Below are 19,658 nucleotides of genomic sequence, written 5' to 3' on the forward strand. Positions count from 1 at the left end.
TTATAAACTTTCAATATTAAGTATACGTGTGGTTGTGCAGCAAATCCAGTAATAAAGAAAAAAATCAAACACAATGCAATCATTCCAAACAACAATATTTAATTACAGGGTAATTTGCAACTCGTTTTTATTGAGTGAGATTTCTCTTCTTAGTTCGTAGGAGACTTGGCTGTACATCAAAATTCTTTATTCGTAGAAATCAATGCAATCAAAACAAAAATTTGTTGAACAAAAATGCCTATCTGTGCAAATAGGCATGTTTTCAAAAGGGGAAAAATGCTGAATGAAAATTTTATTATGCAAACTAAGACTTAAATTTGTACAAAGACTTTTAATCAGAAGTCGCTAGTATTTATTATTCAAATTCCTAGAAAAATTGTACTATTAATTGCCCAGAAAAAGCTTGTTTTTAAGGACCGGTTTAATAATTCGTACTAAGGGAACAAATTACTTTAGCTTGAAAATTTCAAAACTTAGGAACAATTTTTCCTCTTAGGAAGAACTGTAAAAATCCAGGAAACGTTTTTAAATCATTTTAAACTTTAAAATTTATAAAAGATTGGAAAATGTGTATTGACTGAAAATTTCACTCTATAAAGCGTGATAAATTGAATAACTAAAACTTTGCGTAAAGATTTTTGTAATTACAAATAATGACGAAATATTCACATCAAGACTGTTTAAGTAGTAAGTTTTCTAAAAATTTTAAATAATTTTTTTTTATTTTTTTTTTAATTTTTGCATAATATCATTTTTAGCCATTTATGCAATATTTATTAATTAATTGTCTTTGGGAGAAAATTATAAGCTTTATACATACAAATTAACAGATACAATATCGATAACAAAGCAAACATATTTTACACTGATGACACAACCAGCCATCACATAAAAAATTTTACATACAGATTTAAATAATATTAAAATTTATAAATAACCGGACTTCATGCAAACCTGCAGAGAAAGAAACAAATTGCTTAATTTAAAAAAATGTACAGAATACATTTAATGGATATTTTGGTAAACTTGTTAAAATACATGTTTCTTTTATGGATGGGTCTTGTTCACATTAAATTCATTATGAATAATATTTATTTTTTTTCTACTTCTTTTTATTGTTTTCAATTTGTATATTTAGGCGAAGTTGTGCCTAAATAAATTTTTAAAAATTTTAATCTAGTATTAACTCAATAAATACCTAAATAAATATTATTTTCTTTTAAAAATATTTATTTATTTTTTATATGTTTTTATATTTATGTATATTGTTTCGAATTAAAATTAATAAAATGTTTGGTAATTTATCTATAATGTCGCATATGTATGACATACTGATTGATTTGATGAAATCAATCAAATAGTGACACTATTAAATTGCGCATATGATTTGATATTAAATTTTTATCAGTGCATGTAGTCTAGTGTCAATTTGAGGTTGTTAAGGTAAGGTAAAAATCGATTTAAAAAATATTTGTGAGATAAAAAGGTTCGCTGTTGCCAAAGTGCAAATAGGATTTCCCCAATACATAAATTTAAATGTATATTTGTTTCATAAATAAGTTCAATTGTACGATAACATTATACAATATTTTTTATTCTTCATTTTTAACATTCACATAACTGTATGCATACACACAAATGTTGCACGGAACTGTGAATAACTAAATGAAAAATAACAGTAAAAAATATGAAATAAAAAAGGACCTACATTTTTTTCCAATCATGACTATTTGGAAAAGAACTCAACATTATGCTTCAAATATATTTAATTGTTAAAATGTTCATATAAATGTTGACGAATTTCGAACTTTAGCCATTTTTTATTAAAACTTTAAAATTGGCAATAACTTTATAGTAAGAATTATTAAGGTACCTTTAAGAAGTTCTGTTTCTATGTAGTAGAAGGCAGCGGTTTTTTATTCTGTAGAAGCTAACATTTTCTAAATTATTTAAATACATTGTAGTAAATAACAGTTTCAAAGGTCTACATACATATAAATAATTCTAAACATTCTTTTATACTTATGTGGTACTTTCCACACATACACGATATTCTAGGGGTACAGTGACCTAGAATGTTAAACAAAGACATCTACCATTTCTGTATCAGCAGCTGGACATAACAAATTTAATGCTTGTTTGGGGCAGGAAATAAATTATAAGCTACAAAAAGTAATCCTTTAACAAAACAAAAAATAGATAAATTATTTAATTTCATAAATGAATGAATTGGTGATATTTTTGTTATGTTGACACTTTATAAGTTTGTAAGTATGAACAAGGTTTGAGTGTTCGTTACGAATGTATGTAACGCATACATATGTTTTTGTAAATGGATCTAATGTGGTGGTTAAGAGATGAAAAAATGGAAAGCTTGTAGTTGTGTGGGCGTTAATATTGTCAAGTTCTGAAGTAGCCCAGGAAAATACGGGTTTTGCTGCGGAATTTTAGATAGCTAAATGAAAATAAGCTTCTCCTTAGCATAATTAGTAAGGGATTAAAAGAGAGAATTGAATTTCCTACATTTTGGTTGCGGAATATTTTCGCATAACATTTTTTGTTTTCGAGCTATAGTGCATTATTTTTTCATTACAATGACATTTTAAAATCTTAATATTTTTAACTGCAATATAAATAATGTAAAATTTTTTCTTTCTAATATTAGCTAAAGTACATAATTAATTTCTGTTATATCCTTTATCACAGCATCACTCTCTGGCCCATAGTGCAATGTCCGTCTATCCGAAATTTCCGATGGGGTCAATTATCAGAATTATGAATATAATTTGAAAAATATTAGGGGACAAAGTCTACAAAGTCAGAAATATATTTCCACCAAATTTCATGGAAATCAGACTACGACTTCAACTAACTCTAATATAAAAAACCGACCTTAATTTGATTCCAATATTAATTAAAACTACAGTGTTTTTACTCTTTTGAAAATTCAAAAATTGAAGATGTGAAGATGTAGTCTGATTTTAATAAAATTCGGTGGAAATATTACTCTAAATATGTGGATTGTCACCACCAATTTTTGTGATACTATCTGAAATTATGGATAGGCAGACATTGCACTATGGGTCATAGAGCGAATTTGAGATAAAACGTGTAATAATGTATAAGCATGTATTAACTGCTTATGAGTGACGTAAATATTATGACTAATTTGTTATTAGTACAATCTATATTAAGATTTGAAAATATTAGTGCAATGGAAAAATAATGCACTATAGCTCGAAAACAACGAATGATACGCAAAAATATTTTTCAATCAAAATGTAGAAAATTCAATTCTCTATATAAATTATAATAACATTACAATGCGTCCGACGCATACTAAGCTAGATATTCGGCAAAAACTATTTTTTGTAACCTTTGGCATCCAATATCTCTCTTAGCGCACAAGATATTTTCGGTGACTTTTAAATCCTTACAAATTATGCTAAGGGGAAGCTATGTGTCAATTTTCATTTAGCTATCTAAAATTCCCCAGATTGCTCATTTTTTTGCCTAATTTTCCTGCAGTAAAGTGTTTTCATAAAAAATTTTAAAATTTTTAAAAATTTAATTCATAGTTTTGATTTTATGAATTAGGCGGTGTCAAAAATTTGCTATTGTTTCTTAAAAACAGAGGAAAAATAAGTATTTTGGAATTGTTAACATTTATAATAAACAAATTAGAAGGCATTTTTCTCCTAATGGAGAATATCACATACATATACATATGTACAAAGTTAGTTTGAAATTTAAGAGGAATGCACAAAATGTGTTGAAATTTGACGATTTATTTAGTTGTTGTTACCGATCATTTGATTGTCGTTAGACGTTGTATGTTGAACTAGAATATAGCCATACAGAGGTGGATAGAATAGTAGGTATAACAGTTTATTTTTGGTAACAATAATAGGTGATTGATTCATAAATGATTAATAATATTATAATAGGAAATTTGTATTTAAAACCTATGTATAAGAGGTAAATATGTATACCTTATGTATACCGGGGTAAAAGTTTTTTTTGAATACTTGTAAATCTACATTTTTGGCCACAAATGCATTAACGCGGATGTACATCACATGTACAAGCGTTTGGCGTTGTGTGTGTATGTTGTATGAGCAACACAAAAATACAAACTTACATATAGGAAGCGTATGATAACATTGATATCCTCTTATTCATGAGTGTGTGAAAAAATGGTTGAATGCGTTTTTCTCCTTGACCGATTTCAAAATCTTCTTTTTATTTTTGTTTACCAAAATTTATTATCCTTTCTTTCTTTATTTCTTTACCATGTTTACTTTTCTCTTAAGCTTAAGTTTGTTTGCTTTTTTTCTTTTACACACTTGTGTTCATACACATATGGACTACCCAGTAGTTTTGCCAGGAGTCAGCCAATTTTTGAAAGTAATTGTTTCGCAATGCCCAATGGTTGAATACAATTTATTTATTTTTGAAGCACTTAACTCCTATGCATTCTTTGTAATGAGAAAGACAATCTCTACTTCAATCACATATTAGTGTATGTAAGTAATCTAATAAGAAGTCACATCAAACCTTTATTTTTCGTACTATACATTAGAAAGTTGTTATTAAATAAACCAGATTAATTTATTGCATCGTCAAGTTAGAATGATATGTGTGATAAAGCTAATTCTGAAACAATCTCTACTTCGGAACAACCACCTTGACCTACTGGGATGGACTACTCTTATTCACACTAATATTGCCACACAAGGATTTATTTTAGATGTTTCGGCTGTTTGTTGGCTGAATTGTTGTTGACTTTAACTGTATTCAATTCAGTCTAGTATTTATTTATCCAATTTTTGTCTTTAGTGCTTTTGAGTTGTAAAGTTTGAGTTCTTTTTTGTTATTGTGCAGCAACATTGCTAACGAGTCTAAAATGCTTATTTTCAAAAAAGAACTGATGTTTTTTTATTTTAGTTAAATTCCTTTTTAGAGTGTAAAACAGGAAGGCAAAAATAACTTCTATCCTTCAGCTGTCTTGCTTTTTATAAAAAATAGTATATTGCTTTTTTAGGATGTTATAACTGCCATCTTAAAAATATTGCTTCATTTTTTTATATATGTATGTATATCTTATGTCCTTTGGATCAAACATAGTACATATGTATGTACATATTAATTGTTATGAACTTAAAACCTGTGGAAATTTTCATTCTATTAAATTAAATAGAGTTAATACTCTAATTTGTTGGTTTGTTGCTAAATATTTTTGTATTACTTTCTTACTTTACTAAAATATTAGTAATTTTCTATTTTTAGAGACCTTATACAAATGTGCACGTAAAAACTTTCAACTCAGCTACACAATAATGTTTGATAATAACTTATCGTTTAACTCAATGCTATTAAATAACAAGTAGTATTTTTCATAAAGAAACTTTTATGTTGAATGTAACCTTAATTCCGATGTATTTAAGCAATTTATTGATGAAAAACAAAAATTCTAAAAGATGCTTTATAAGGGAGTTAGAGTCAAATATGGGCCGATTATCAACAAATTGGGAGGAGGGATGTATTTATATACTATACTAATGATTATAAGTAAATTTTTGTACGCTTAAGTTATTTTTAGAGGGGGTTTGTATGGGGGCTGGGGTCAAACGACGGCCGATCGTTATAAAAATGGATTTATGCCTATATAAAACATAGTTGTAATTTTAGTATAGTAGTATATTTAGTTATGAGTTAAAAACCCCAAATCGGAAAGTCAGATTGTAGGGGGCTAAGTGAAATAATGGACCGATTTCAACCATTTTCAATTGGCATCGTCCTTGTGACAAAATTTTATCAAAATATCTTGAAAGTCAGACGGACGGACGGACATGTCTTAATCGACTCAGAAAGTGATTTTCATACCGATGATCAATATTTTTGTGCGTTACAAACATCAGCACAAACGTATAATACCCTCCCCATTATAGTGGTGTAGGGTATAAAAAGCATTGTTTGTATTTTTATCATTTAAAGCACTTAATCTGTTTGGCAAGTATAGCATCCATATTTTTCTGGTTTGAAAAAAAAACAAATTGTGGACTTTTTATTTTTTGTGAAAATTTTTGTCGCATTATCTTTACAAATGATGGATTACTAGGTAAATGTCAAAAAATATATATACTATTTGTATGTTGAGTTACAACATCCATTCTGTGTTATATCTTAACAATAATGGATGTATGTAGAAATATCCTGAAGTATGTAACATAAACATTTTTTGATATATTACGATTTAAAATTTAAGATAATGTTATAAATTTGTAAAAGAGGTAAAACGTTAACACCTAAACATTTCTAGAAATGTTAAAATTAACAATCAGTTATGTAAGTATCAATGATTTTTTATGACACCCATGTTCTCAATAACTTTTCTTGAACTCTTCGGTGTGTATTTTAATTTAATGTTTTGATTTTTTATTGTGAACCATACAATGAAAAAATATCTATATTATAAACGAACGTTCCAAGAATAGCGAATTTTTATTTTAATGACAAAATTTTTTAATCAGGAGTATGCCATTCTGTCTGTTCAATTAAATCTTGTATATAACTACATAGTAGGTTGCAATTTTAAAGATAATTCGATTAAATTTGATTCAAATATCATATTATATATGTTATATGCTCAGAAAGTATATCATATAAAGTTTGGGAAATATCAAGCCACATTTGGTCACACAAGGCTACATAAGAACAATCCAATTTTAAAAGTTTGTTTTAAAATGTCTCGTATTCCCTTAATGTTTTGTAATCAGAAACATTTTGATACAGATTTTTGCCACAGATATATCGGCCGATTTATAAACTACATAATTTCATATTAATACTATATTTACTGGGTCTTTCGGTGTAACCAGGCATGACTGACTACAATACTTTCACTACATTCTATGCAAATTTATATATTAAATATTTTTTTTACGGTTGCAGTACGTTATTCCAATTTTTTGAGTTATGATCTTTTTATCGCGATACGTACACTATGTAAATTAGAGTGCTCCAACAAAATGATGATTCGAATTTTTACCTTAGCCCTCATTCAGAGTATTGTTCTATAAGTTATAAAACTATGAAGCTTTAAGTTGCATTTCCAAGGGGAAATTTGATTTCTTCAGTTTTTGCTAAAATTTACCCATTTTATTTAAAATGAAAATATTCAATAATGTACACAGAATTAAGGTTTCAAAAATATGAAAATATTTTTTGAACAACAAAAAAGTAGATTTTTTTTAAACGGCAGTTTCCAACTTTTGTTTTTTAACTTTGTTAAACAAATATTAAAGTTTTAAAGGTATTTGTTAACAATTGATTGGGAAATAAAACACTAAAAAGTAGGTCAATTTCTCTTATAGTTGTAACTGTGATTTGAATTAACGGAATTTCGGGAAAAACATATTTTTTGTAATATTATAAAAATATGTCTTAATTATAAAAAAAATATAAAATATGTTTTCGAAAAAAAAAATAAAAATTTCTGACATATAAGCTTGGAGCACTTTAATGTACATACATACATACATGCATATATATGTACATAAAACACGAAAACTATTTTTTGCTAACATTTAATTTAATCGTTTCTCATGTCAACCAAAGCCAAAAATTGATTTATGCCATTTACCCTGACCAATCAAAATTTATTACAAATATTTTCTACTATGAGGGTTTTTTTTTATTCTAGTTCTATAAATATGTATTTGAAATTTTAACATGTTTGTAAAGTAATAGCGTTGACATTTAAAGTAAAAATGAACATGAATTCATATACACATACAAACATAAAAACCTAAAACTGTGGCAATTTATTTTCTATTTCCTTTCAATTGTTACATACATATGGTATGTATGTAAGTAAATAAAAACCTTAAATTTACCTTGAACATTTAAAAATACTTTTTTTTAAATACTCAACACTTTATTTAAACATTAACTTTCTTGAAGAAATCTGTTTTAAAAGTTCTTTATTTCTTTTTGGTTGGGAAAATTAATGCAACCGACTAAGACCGCATAATAAATGTGAAGTTCTTAAGGACGCTCAAAGAAAAATTTTATTCTTAGTTAACAGTTGCCACAATACAGGTGCATACAAATATAAAAAAAACTAATATCTATATATCAGCAGATGAGAGCAAGACGAGAAATCTTCTCAAAATGAGCAAGTCTGAGGTTAGTATGATGGTACGTATTCTCAGTGGACACACAGGATTACGAGCACATCTATACAAAATTGGACGTGCGAATTCAGACGAATGTAGAGCATGTGGAGAGGACAGTGAAACTCTGGAGCACTTTCTTTGCCATTGTCAGGCATTCGTCGAAGTTAGATCCAAGTATCTTGGAAGTGATGTTATTCCAGAAATAACATTCTTAACCAACACCGATTGGAAGATTCTTAGGAATTACGTCCAGGAAACTGAGTTTCTGAACATGGAAAAATAATACATTCAGTGAACAATTTTTTTTTTTTTTTTTTTTTTTCTTGAATTGGAGCGCACAACAGGCCCGATAGTGGCCTAGGTGTATTTCTTCGGATTTGATGTAGTATACATCCTCCTATCAACCTACCTACCTACCTACCATATATCAGCACACTTACAACGCAAACAGTTTTTACAGTGCCTTCAACATCAACCAGTTGTGAAGAAAAAAATACAAGAAAATATAAACTTTTGAAGCAACAATTGCAATAAGAGGACAGAGACAAGTGGTCAGACATTTAAGCAAAAACACTATACGGGTACTTCTTGGAAATGCATGAACCGACCATGGCCGGCCTCTAATGTGACAAAGAAAGATGTTCGGCCAACAACTACTCATCCAGTCAATATGCATATAAAAAGATTTGAAAGAATAGGAAATTAAACAAAAAACTAACAAAAATATAATGTACTTAAGCGGATTTGTCATACTGAAACTCTTAGTCAAGTGGTCAAAAGAAAGTAAAAGATAAAATACATAAGCCTTGTGAATAAAGTGTGGTTTGTTAGATTTTTTTCTTAAGAGTTCAGTTTTTCTTCTTCTGTTTTTTTCTTGTGGTACATTCATTCAGGAAAATATGGCACTAAATGCATTTTCATTTTTAAAAAACAAAACCAAAAATAAAATAGAGAAAAAACGAAAGAAACGAAAAGTAAATTTTGAATATAAAACCCAGAGGAAATTTGTTTGCAACAACAATAACAAAAAGTTCAAAGTGCATTAAAAAACGCTTAGAAATAAATTTCGTAGATCATATAATGCGTCTGCATTTAAGTTATTAGCAAAACAGCAGGAGTAAAACATAATTTTTGTAAAAAAACTTCAATTAGGGTCAGCAAACCAAAAAACTAAAAGGAAAACTATCTAAGTATCTCCTCGCAGACAATTCATAAACATCCACAGATGTTACTGGGAACAAATTTATATCTCTGTGTAAAAGCTTTGTGCAATCTTAAGGCAACAACTGGTGCCAACTAAAAAAAGTAATTGAAATTTAAACAGTGAAAAATAATATTTTAAATTTGAGGATTTTTGTTACAACAAAAAAAATTATAAAATTGTTACAGGTATGTACAGTGACTGTCATTAATATTCGGTTTTTACATTTCCGTTTTTTCTGTTCTTAATTTTTTTGAAAAAAAAATTAAGGTATTTAAAAAAAATTGTACTTATTGTTGCACATATTAAGAGCTTTTTATACATACCAAATTTTTTATATACATCCATTAATTATTATAAAAAAAATTTAAAAACATGGAATATTACATTCATTTATGCGCCATTAATATTCGGGTTTTTTCCTAACTTGTTAGTTAATTTGTTAAAATATGATTTTAAAAATAAAACTATTATCAGGTAGATTAGCCATTATTTTATACAACTTCAAATAGACGGTTTGGCATATTAGAGATAATATTTTTAAATAATCTACCCTGATTTTATCCCATTCCTCTTGTAGTCTTTGTTTGGGTTCATTTTTAAAAGAAATTGGACTTGTACGACTTTTCCATTCTAAATGCTTCTATAAATTTTCTATGGAATTCATGTTGGGAGATTGGGCTAGTGTTTCAATCACTTTTGGACAATTATAAAACAACCATTCAAAGACAACATGCCTTTGATTTTTAGGGTCGTTAACTTGGTATAATGTAAATGTTCATTCAATTTCCGTATTTTCTGCTGATTGCTTTAAATTATCCCTCAAAATAGTCAATTACAAATCTTTGTTTATGTTAATGTCGATAAAAGCTAGGTTTCCGACTCTATTTGTTAATATAGAGCCCCAAACTATCGCATGACCTCCTCCGTGTTTTACTATGTAAGTAACGTTTTTTCCATTCAGCTCTTCATTTGGTTTCCGACACACCATTGTTCTTCCGACATTTGAAATATATCAAAGAAATATAACGTCGTCCCACCAAATTAAATCTTTTTTTGAAACGTTCATTCACAAATTTTAGTTAGTACGTTTCCTTATTATTTACTATAGGTTTCTTACTAGACACTCGGCCATTATATCCCCGATTTTAAAACATTCGATGAATTGTTGTTTCTGAAACAGTCTTTATTAATTACTCTTTTACTTCAGAAACAATTTTAGGCACCCTTAACGCGGATTTGTCTTGCTTTTTCTAAGTTTAGACACTCTTCTATATCTGTCATATTTAATTTTGCTTCATATTTAATATTTCACCAATATTTTTATAGGTTTTTTTTTTTTCATTTTCATAATGCAAAAGTACAATTTAATCTTTTTTCTAAAGATGATTTTTTTTCCCTTACGACCGATTGTTTTTTTTATAAAAAAAAAAAAACGTTTATAAAATGATTCCACGTGATACATGAGCTTATTTGAACATTTTAATATAAATTCGCCCATTATTTACACAATTTTTGGACAGTTGCAGCGATTAATTTTTTCGTAAGAAGAAAAAACCGACTATTAATGAAGCATAGATTTATGTAATATTCCATGTTATTAATTTTTTTTATTATATTTAATCGATGTATATGAAAAATTTGGTACGCATAAAAAGCTCTTAATATGTACAACAATAAGTACAAAATATTTTTTTTTAAATACCTTAATTTTTATTTAAAAATTAAGAACAGAAAAAACGGAAATGTAAAAACCGAATATTAATGACAGTCACTGTATATTGAAACAATTTTGTATAACAATTTTTGTGGTTGAGTGAATCTAATGATATTGTAAATAATGGTTATTTCTTATTAATGGTTTTAATCGTAAAATTTTTGAAATATATAGAATTTGGTGAAAACATCAAGGGCGTATAGCTAAGTAATTATGTTCAAAACCTCCTCAATTAACTTTTTCAGAACCAGCTCTCAGAGGATAAAAACTAGGAAAATACGGGTGAAAGGTTTATGAGCTGAGTTGGCATATGTAGTATGGGTTTTGTGTAGGATTTACTTTCGAAAAACACTTGTATCAATATTAAGATTTCAAGATGTTCTACAATAGAGTCATGACTAATTTTATACAAAAATTTTACCTATTACCACGTAAGGGGAAATACTAATAAATCTTTCAAACCAAATGTATGTCCGTCCGCTTATTAAAATATGTTTTTTGAAGGTTCCAGATATCTGAGATATGAGTTCAAATCTTAGATTAGATGTGCTATTAAAAATGTTTCTATTTAAAACCAGTAAAATCGATCCATATGTATGGGAGATATGATCAAAATTCCGAAAAAATTAAAAATGGGACAAATTTCAACTCGTTTGGCGCGGGAACTTTTTTGATAGCAGAGAAAATGTAAGATGTAAGATTGTGATTCTTAATATTTTTGTGTGGACTTTTTAAGTAATATATTATAAGCAATTTGCAAAAGAAATAAATACGTGACGTACATAGTTATAATCGGGGAAATATGCAAATATGTACATGTTTTTTATGGTTCGTCGTGTGCACTAAAGGCCTAAACAGCACAACAGTTTGTTAAAAAATGTCTTGTATCAAGATTTGATGCTCTGTTATGTCATGATAATTTCGGTGTCATTAAAAAATTAGTTAATAGAATATTTTATATGCTACATAATGCATTTTTTAAAAGACAGTTTATTGTTAAAAAAAAATACTAATAGACCTTTAAGAAAAAGCAAATTGGTAAGTACGTGTTTGTCAGTATAAATATTTTTGGAAGTTAAAATTTTAATACGTGTTCTCAAACCCTGCTCTGTTGGCTAGTTTCCTTTTTCACACATTTCACTGGAACATGTTTCCCAAAAGGTATTTGTCAACGACAAAACTGTGCACAATCTTACACTTACTAAACTGTGCAGCCTTATCTTAGAAAACCCATACACACATAATAACTAGAGTCTTCGTTGATTTCGCAACAATAATTTTATTTGCTTTTAAGGTTTTTTCAAGTTTTCTTGCCAAATACTGCTACTTATGTACATATATTATGTATATGTTCAAGATCATACTGAAATACATTCATACAAGTAAATGCATATATGTACATAAATAAATACATACATTTGTATGTTCATACTGATGCCCAAGTTGCAATTGCAATTTTAAGAGTTGCTGACACAAAACTACCACATACAAATAATTTCTACTCCCTACCAAGACGACTATTAGGAGAACAAAGCAAATATACTTACTTAAAAGAAGGTATCTAGAGATTTTATATCAAACTGTAGTAATATTTATTTGTGTAGCCATTACTTTGGTAGTAGATTTTCTCTTACGGTACATAGTAGAGTTGCTCTAAAAAAAATTTAACTCGAATGGGTCTTATTAGGTTTTAGTCAACATTTTATAATGCGTAAAATCTACAGCTGATTTTTTTGAGAATATAATTTTCTGATTATAACTGTCTTGCATGGAAAAAGTGCTTACTAAACCACTAATGACCTTATAAATATCGTCGTAAGACTCAAAATTAAACTCCTTTAATCGCAAATATGTTTCAAAAGTTTAAAAATAATTCTTCCTATTATCAAATGGTTTCAAATTTTGTATAAAAAATAACTAAATTTGACCTACTGAATTAAAAAGACTTAATTTTTAAAAATATCTTTTAAAACGGTGGTAGACTAATGTACATTCTTATACTCGTATCTATGTATTTTAAAATAAGAATATAAACTTTTACTAAGAATGTTATGTCTTTGTTGCATGAATTCTTATATTCTTATATACATATGTATGTAAGTGTGTATATTATCTACATTCATACATACATTTGATTCTTATATACTAAGTATAAGATACAGGAAACTACATATTTATATATAGTGCTACAGAAGAAATATGTTAAATATTTCTATTTATTCTTTATATAAATGGAGCTGTAGGATAGAGTTGTTTTATATGCACTACTATTCAATGTATCTAAAATTATGGAAGAAGATTATTCGTAATATATTGACCAAATTTCAATATCCTATGATAATTTATAATTAAATCGAACCAAATTTACTTATGGCTGCATTTTGAATACAATAATGGATTTAGTTTCACACCTAACTTATATAATGTTTCAACCTCTTTTGCTTATTTTTGTGCACATATATTGAGAACTTAAATCCTTTTTAGAGCGTTTAGTAGTCTTACAGTTTGCTTTCTTTATTTAACCGATTAACAGAGAATGTGTGTGGATATTTTCCATTATCTTTTCGATTTCTATCATGTTTTCAACAGAGTAATGGGCAAGCATAGGGGGATTACCAGTAGCATTTCAACAACTGGAGAAAATATAATCAGGATATGACACAATTTTTCATTGTTTTATTAGTCCCCGAACTTATATTTCATGATTCGTAGACAATCCATTAAATTGAACGCTTCGGTTTATTTCTTTGTTTAATGAAAGCAACAAAAAAAAAAAAATGAATCTATGATTTCTATTTAAATTATGATTTGAATTTACATTTATTCGAGTGTAAATATTTTATTTACTCACTTTTTCTATTGTATGAAATCTTTTTTCTTCTGAATCAATTGTTGTTCGAATTGTCAAATATCAAAAAATTCTATTGATATTTTAATACATCCCAGCCAGCATATTGGAGCTTTGAATACATGAACTAAATTGTCACTATTTAGGTTCAACGAGCTTAGTAAAGAAATTTTATCTACTTTTTGAAAATTGCAAATTAAAAAAATACCTTTATTAAAATCGGTCCAGCTCACGAACGGTCAGGGATAGAAGCAAAAAACTATGGGAAACCTTATTGTAAAGCATTTACTTTATTACTACTAACAAATCTAGAAAGAAGTTACAGTAAAGCTTTACTGTATTTAAAATGTAGTTATTGGATTCATTAGAAGCAATTTTGTAATCGAAACCGAGACATAAATTAATATCTAATAAAATGACTACACAGTTCGAGAAAGGCATTCCGAACTGCAGGAACGTAGTACGTATGTCCTTTAACGCACATTACACATAAATTTGATGATTGTTGAAAGAATAAAGAAGTTTGTGTATTTTTTTATTTTTGTAAGTATTTTTTTCACACCGAGGAGACAGACTATTATGAATATAGAAAAAGTTTAAATGAATTGAAAAGTGAAGACAAAAACATTACACACTCACTTTACATATAAAAACAAATGCTTGTATAATATATTCTTATCGCTCATTTGCAGCAAGAGTGTCAAAACTTAAAAAAATATGTTACTTTTGAAAAAACTAGCTTGTTTGTTTTATGTCGTTGTATGACTCTTTTTGTTATATACGATATTTCGACTATTTCGTGCTAGCCATTTAGGTGATAGAGTCATAGTGTCTAGAAATATTGTGCTGATTCATGCCTTAACGAGGAAGACATATGTACATATGACTGAAAATTTCGACTTATGATCTTCTTTTCGCAAATGATACAATTATATTATAAACAAAATATTTGTATCTATTTGTAGATATTTACATACATATGTATGTATGTGCGTACTCGATATCCTTTTTTAAGTTCTCCCACGAGAAATTACAAAAATACCAAACATCAATACAAACACAGCACAAACTCTCAAATACAAAATACAATCGAACTAGAAATTTACACATTGATAAAAATAAGTGCGTGTCTTTCTAAATAAATAATTAAATAAAAGCCCTAACAATTGTGTTTGAATATGTATAAATATGTACATATATGTATGTGTAAGAGTTGCCACCCAGCAGTTCGACGGGACAGTCCCGAACTGACCACTTAACCTACCACTTGTGGTGGCCCCTAGCCACCTGACTACCCAGGTGACCAACCATTTTAACATGGGCTTGTCCTACGAGGAAGTCAATCGTCACTCAACACCCTACAAAGATACAGTAAAGAGACGATTGCCTCCGCTCTCGCTTACAAAGGGTATACTAAAGTGACGACTGTCTTCATTCTCGTTTACAAAGAGTTTATTTGTGACGAAAGACCAAAAACATACGAATTGGAGGTGGTAAGATATTAATGGAACTAAAATTTAAAAATTTCAAGTGTCTACTCTCTAGAATACTATGGGACAATAATGTGACGATTGACCCGAAAGATATAAATTTGAGTCAACCAGATGGTGGCACATTAGTAGAAAGTAACAATCATTTCTCCAAAAGATGGGTAAAATAGCTACTTTCGGAAGTACAACAAAAAAAAAACAACTTTTAAGAGTATAATCTCTAGGTTACTTGAGGACAGTAAAGAGACGACTGTCTCCGCTCCCGCTTACAAAGAGGACACTAAAGCATATACCGGCGGATAGAGAGGCAGATAAAAAAACCACCACTACACACACACTATTGGCATTTTTTCAATGAAATTGCACTGAAAAAAATATTTGGTTATTTTTAATTTTGAAGATTAAATTGCATTACTGTAAAATGCGAATATTTATAAACAAAATGTAATCAATGTACTTAAGAATGATAATTTCTTCACATAGAAACAACATTTCTACTTAAAATGTACAAAAAAAGTATGAAACAAGATGAACTTATTTACTTTCATTGTTATGCATTCTAGAAAATTATTTAGGGTGTACGTTGTTTTTGTAAATTATGCTCTTGCTTTTGCAAGTTGTTTTTGTTTTTTCAAGTTGTGTTTGCAATTTCTTTAACAAAGCGACATCAACCTGCTTTGTTGAATGCTGCCAAGCAACTAAATAAAATATTTGTATTTTTGATGCTCTTGTTTAGAGGTTCGTATGCGATCGTGTTGTGTACATGTAATTTGCCGAAAATCTTCGTTGTCAGAACAATACTAGCGCCGACGTCTGCACTAAAGTGACGACTGTCTTCATTCTCGATTACAAAGGGTACATTCGTGACGAATGACCCAAAACATACGAATTACGATCATCCAGGTGATTAACTATTAGTGGAAATTACTGTCTTTTTCGTATGCATTGACTCTTTGTCGAACTGATGGGCAGTTCAGCCTTTTCGAGGCTAGATTTCTCTCTTTTATTTTTTACTAGTTTTACCCAGTGCGAAAAACAACTACGCTAAAATGATCTCTTCAAGTTTGAATTCATTCATTTTTTCTGCATTCGAAATATAAATATTATTATTTTTTCGTTAAATTTAGAAACAAGCCAAATTTATTAGAAAGATATTTGTTAACATTAGTTGAAAAACAATATTTTTTGTTCAAAAGAAGATAGAGGTGTCATTTCTTATTAAAAGTAAGCAAATTACGTAATTAATTCTGATTGGTATTAAATTCTGAGAAATTTTCAGGACAAAATTTTTGAAGAAACATTTCATTCATTTTGATCTTGGAAGTCTCAAAACAATTCATAAATTATATTGGTGAGATTACTACCTACTTTAATATTTTTAAAAATCGCATATACTCTGAAACTTTAACAAGAAATTTGACCCGATGAGAAAAATGGAGAACACAATGTTCATCTCTTCAGTCTCTATTTAATATATCTTTTATATATATTTTTTAAAGTATATAACGGTGTTATCAACCGCATGATTACGCATCGTTTAAAAGGTAGTTCTATAAAAACGTGGTCCACGGGACCCCCTAATATACATACATAAAATAGATTTAGTCTTGTTATTTGTCCCTTGTTTTTGAAGCCGTTTTCTTTTAGACTCCTCAGTAGCTCTTGGCAACTCTCTAATACAATATAATATTGCATAATTTAGCAATAGAAATAATAACACGATTTATTAAATTATACACCAGTAGCTTTTTAAACGGCCTAGAAGTCATATTAAAATTGTACACTCTAGTTACATTGGGTAATAAAACAACAACAGATGATCAACATGTTCACATTTATACTGTTGAAACTATAGAAAATGAAAAAAAAAAAAGATTAAACTTTCTTGTCAATATTAAATAATACATACGTACATATGTATATACATATTACATAATTATTTATCATAAATGTATGTCGTATGTATTTATTTTGACACATTAGGATTTTCTTAAACTTGTGAAAGAATTTATTTGGTTGAATGGTTATTGTTCTATAAAAAAACATCGTTTTCCCAAGATATAAATTATTTATGAATTTATTCTTTTCTTAAAAACTTTATGTTCCCAAAATGTTTATGGACAATATTTTATATATGATTTTTTATGATTTTTTTCTTGTTTCGCCTTAGGGAATATTGTCACATTTTTTTTAAGAAAATAATGTTGAAAAGAGCTTGTTTTAAAATTTTTGGATTCATAAATGTTGCAGATTATTAGAAAAATTATATTAAGTATTTGACTTTTTTATTCACTCGTATATTTTAAACATACTATATATGTACATACATTTGCATGTATATATTTTGATGTACATACATGTGTAAAAACTTACATTATATGTAAATTCATTTTAAAAATAAAAGTATTTCCATACACTACTTGGGCGACATCTTTACCCGATTCAAAGATACAAATTCAAAGTTTAATCTCGACAATACTTCCTCTTTAGACTTTGAAAGTGAATTACCTACTTTGAAAGCAATCGCTCACAAGTAGGTAATTGGAAAAATCGTATCAAAAGATGTATACAGCTTCCAAAGCTTCACTCAGAAGATGACTAATAAATTAGAAATTATTTATTAAACATATTATTAATGACCTTATTAGACTACTTCTAATCATTTCATAACAAAATGTTAATTTATTCCTTTGTTATAAAGTGGATGTGTTTTATATAGACAGACGGGATTAGAGTTTGATATACTTTGTTCGGTTTCAGCCTAAAAAGTCAGAATACTAAATTAGCTAAATATAATTATCATAATTGCCACATTTTCATAACTTAGTAAGTAGTACATAAAAATAATAATGATAAACTATTTAAATCTTTATTTAAGTTTATTTTTATATTTGTTCGAAATGCAAACAATTTAATCTGTTTTTAACAAACTATTCAATCGTAGTTCTGCAATAAAGCCACTCTACATCAATTTCCTCTCATATAAACTCAAATATTTTAAAAATCAGCACACATTGCAAAATTTTAAACATCTATATGCATATATATTTTATATGTATGTGTATCGTTAAGACATATTGAACATTCCCCTACGGATTGAAACGTTGACACCACGCTCAAGACAAGCAAATAATTATTTATCCTTTTTCTTTATTAAAAGTGTCACAGTAGCCATGACTGTTACGTTACTTTTAAAAGTGTCACTATGTCCATAACATTGAACTTGTTTAAATTTGAATGAAATAATTTATAATTAACTTCCTAAACTATGATATATTTTCAAAAATGCATTCAGTATGTTTTTAAAATATTGTATATGAAGAGATACTTCCACTAAGAGTACTTCAGATTCGACCAGGTTGTTAAAGCATTTTTATCTATATACATATGTATTTATTTATTTTATGTTCACTTGTATTTTAAGAAAACCCACAATTTGCTTGTTTTGGCAAGGACCTACATTTTTACTACAATTGCCAACATTATGCATTTATAGACCCATGCATATATTTTCAGCTTAATTTTTTTTATACTTACTTATATATATACAGAAAAAAAAATACAAGGATAATAAATGTATATAAATTTATTGTAAAATATCTATTCCACATACTACATTTACGAATAAGTATAACACATTTGTATATTTTTGATTATACATATTTGTTTAGGAACAGAATGCAGAAAAAAAGTAAAATGATATGAAAAAACATTTATTTCATGCAACATGGAAATATGTATACAACAAAAAAAAATGTATTTTATAAATTCAAACATGTTCTCAAATTTATACTACAATTGCACACTCACAAATGCAGGTTTACAGTGGATGTGATGTCAATTGGTACAAATGACAATAAATTCTGTTACACAAAACTTTAAACTTTGTATAAAAGAAACAAACTGTTAACTATAAAAATTACACTAGGACGGGTTAGCATCATATCAAAATTTTCCTAATATATTTTCCAAAGGTCAAAAATGTTTGGTTAATATTTGCTAATTCGTTCACGGATAAAAAAATTTTTGGAACAAATATTTCCTAGTAAGTTTTAGACTATTTGGAGAAAAATTAACCTAATGTGTTTAACCGATAAACTATTTTGAATCAAAATACATATATAAAAATGGTTGTACTTTTCATCGAGAATGTAAGGTTAAACTCTAAATTGTGGATATATGTATCTCTTATTTGCTACAAGACTGACATAATCCAAATTAT

At 27.9% G+C, this 19,658-nt stretch overlaps 1 protein-coding gene across 2 annotated transcripts in view; it reads right to left on the minus strand.

The window, feature by feature from the left end:
* The window catches only part of LOC119613553 (mucin-5AC), a 117,299-nt gene that overhangs the window by 42,833 nt on the left and 54,808 nt on the right, over positions 1 to 19,658 (minus strand). The gene's annotated exons all lie outside the window — the stretch shown is intronic.

Source organism: Lucilia sericata, unplaced genomic scaffold (assembly GCF_015586225.1).
Source record: "Lucilia sericata isolate MDLA Ls3-8-SP2 unplaced genomic scaffold, ASM1558622v1 Contig000002F_arrow, whole genome shotgun sequence".
Lineage (NCBI taxonomy): Eukaryota > Metazoa > Arthropoda > Insecta > Diptera > Calliphoridae > Lucilia > Lucilia sericata.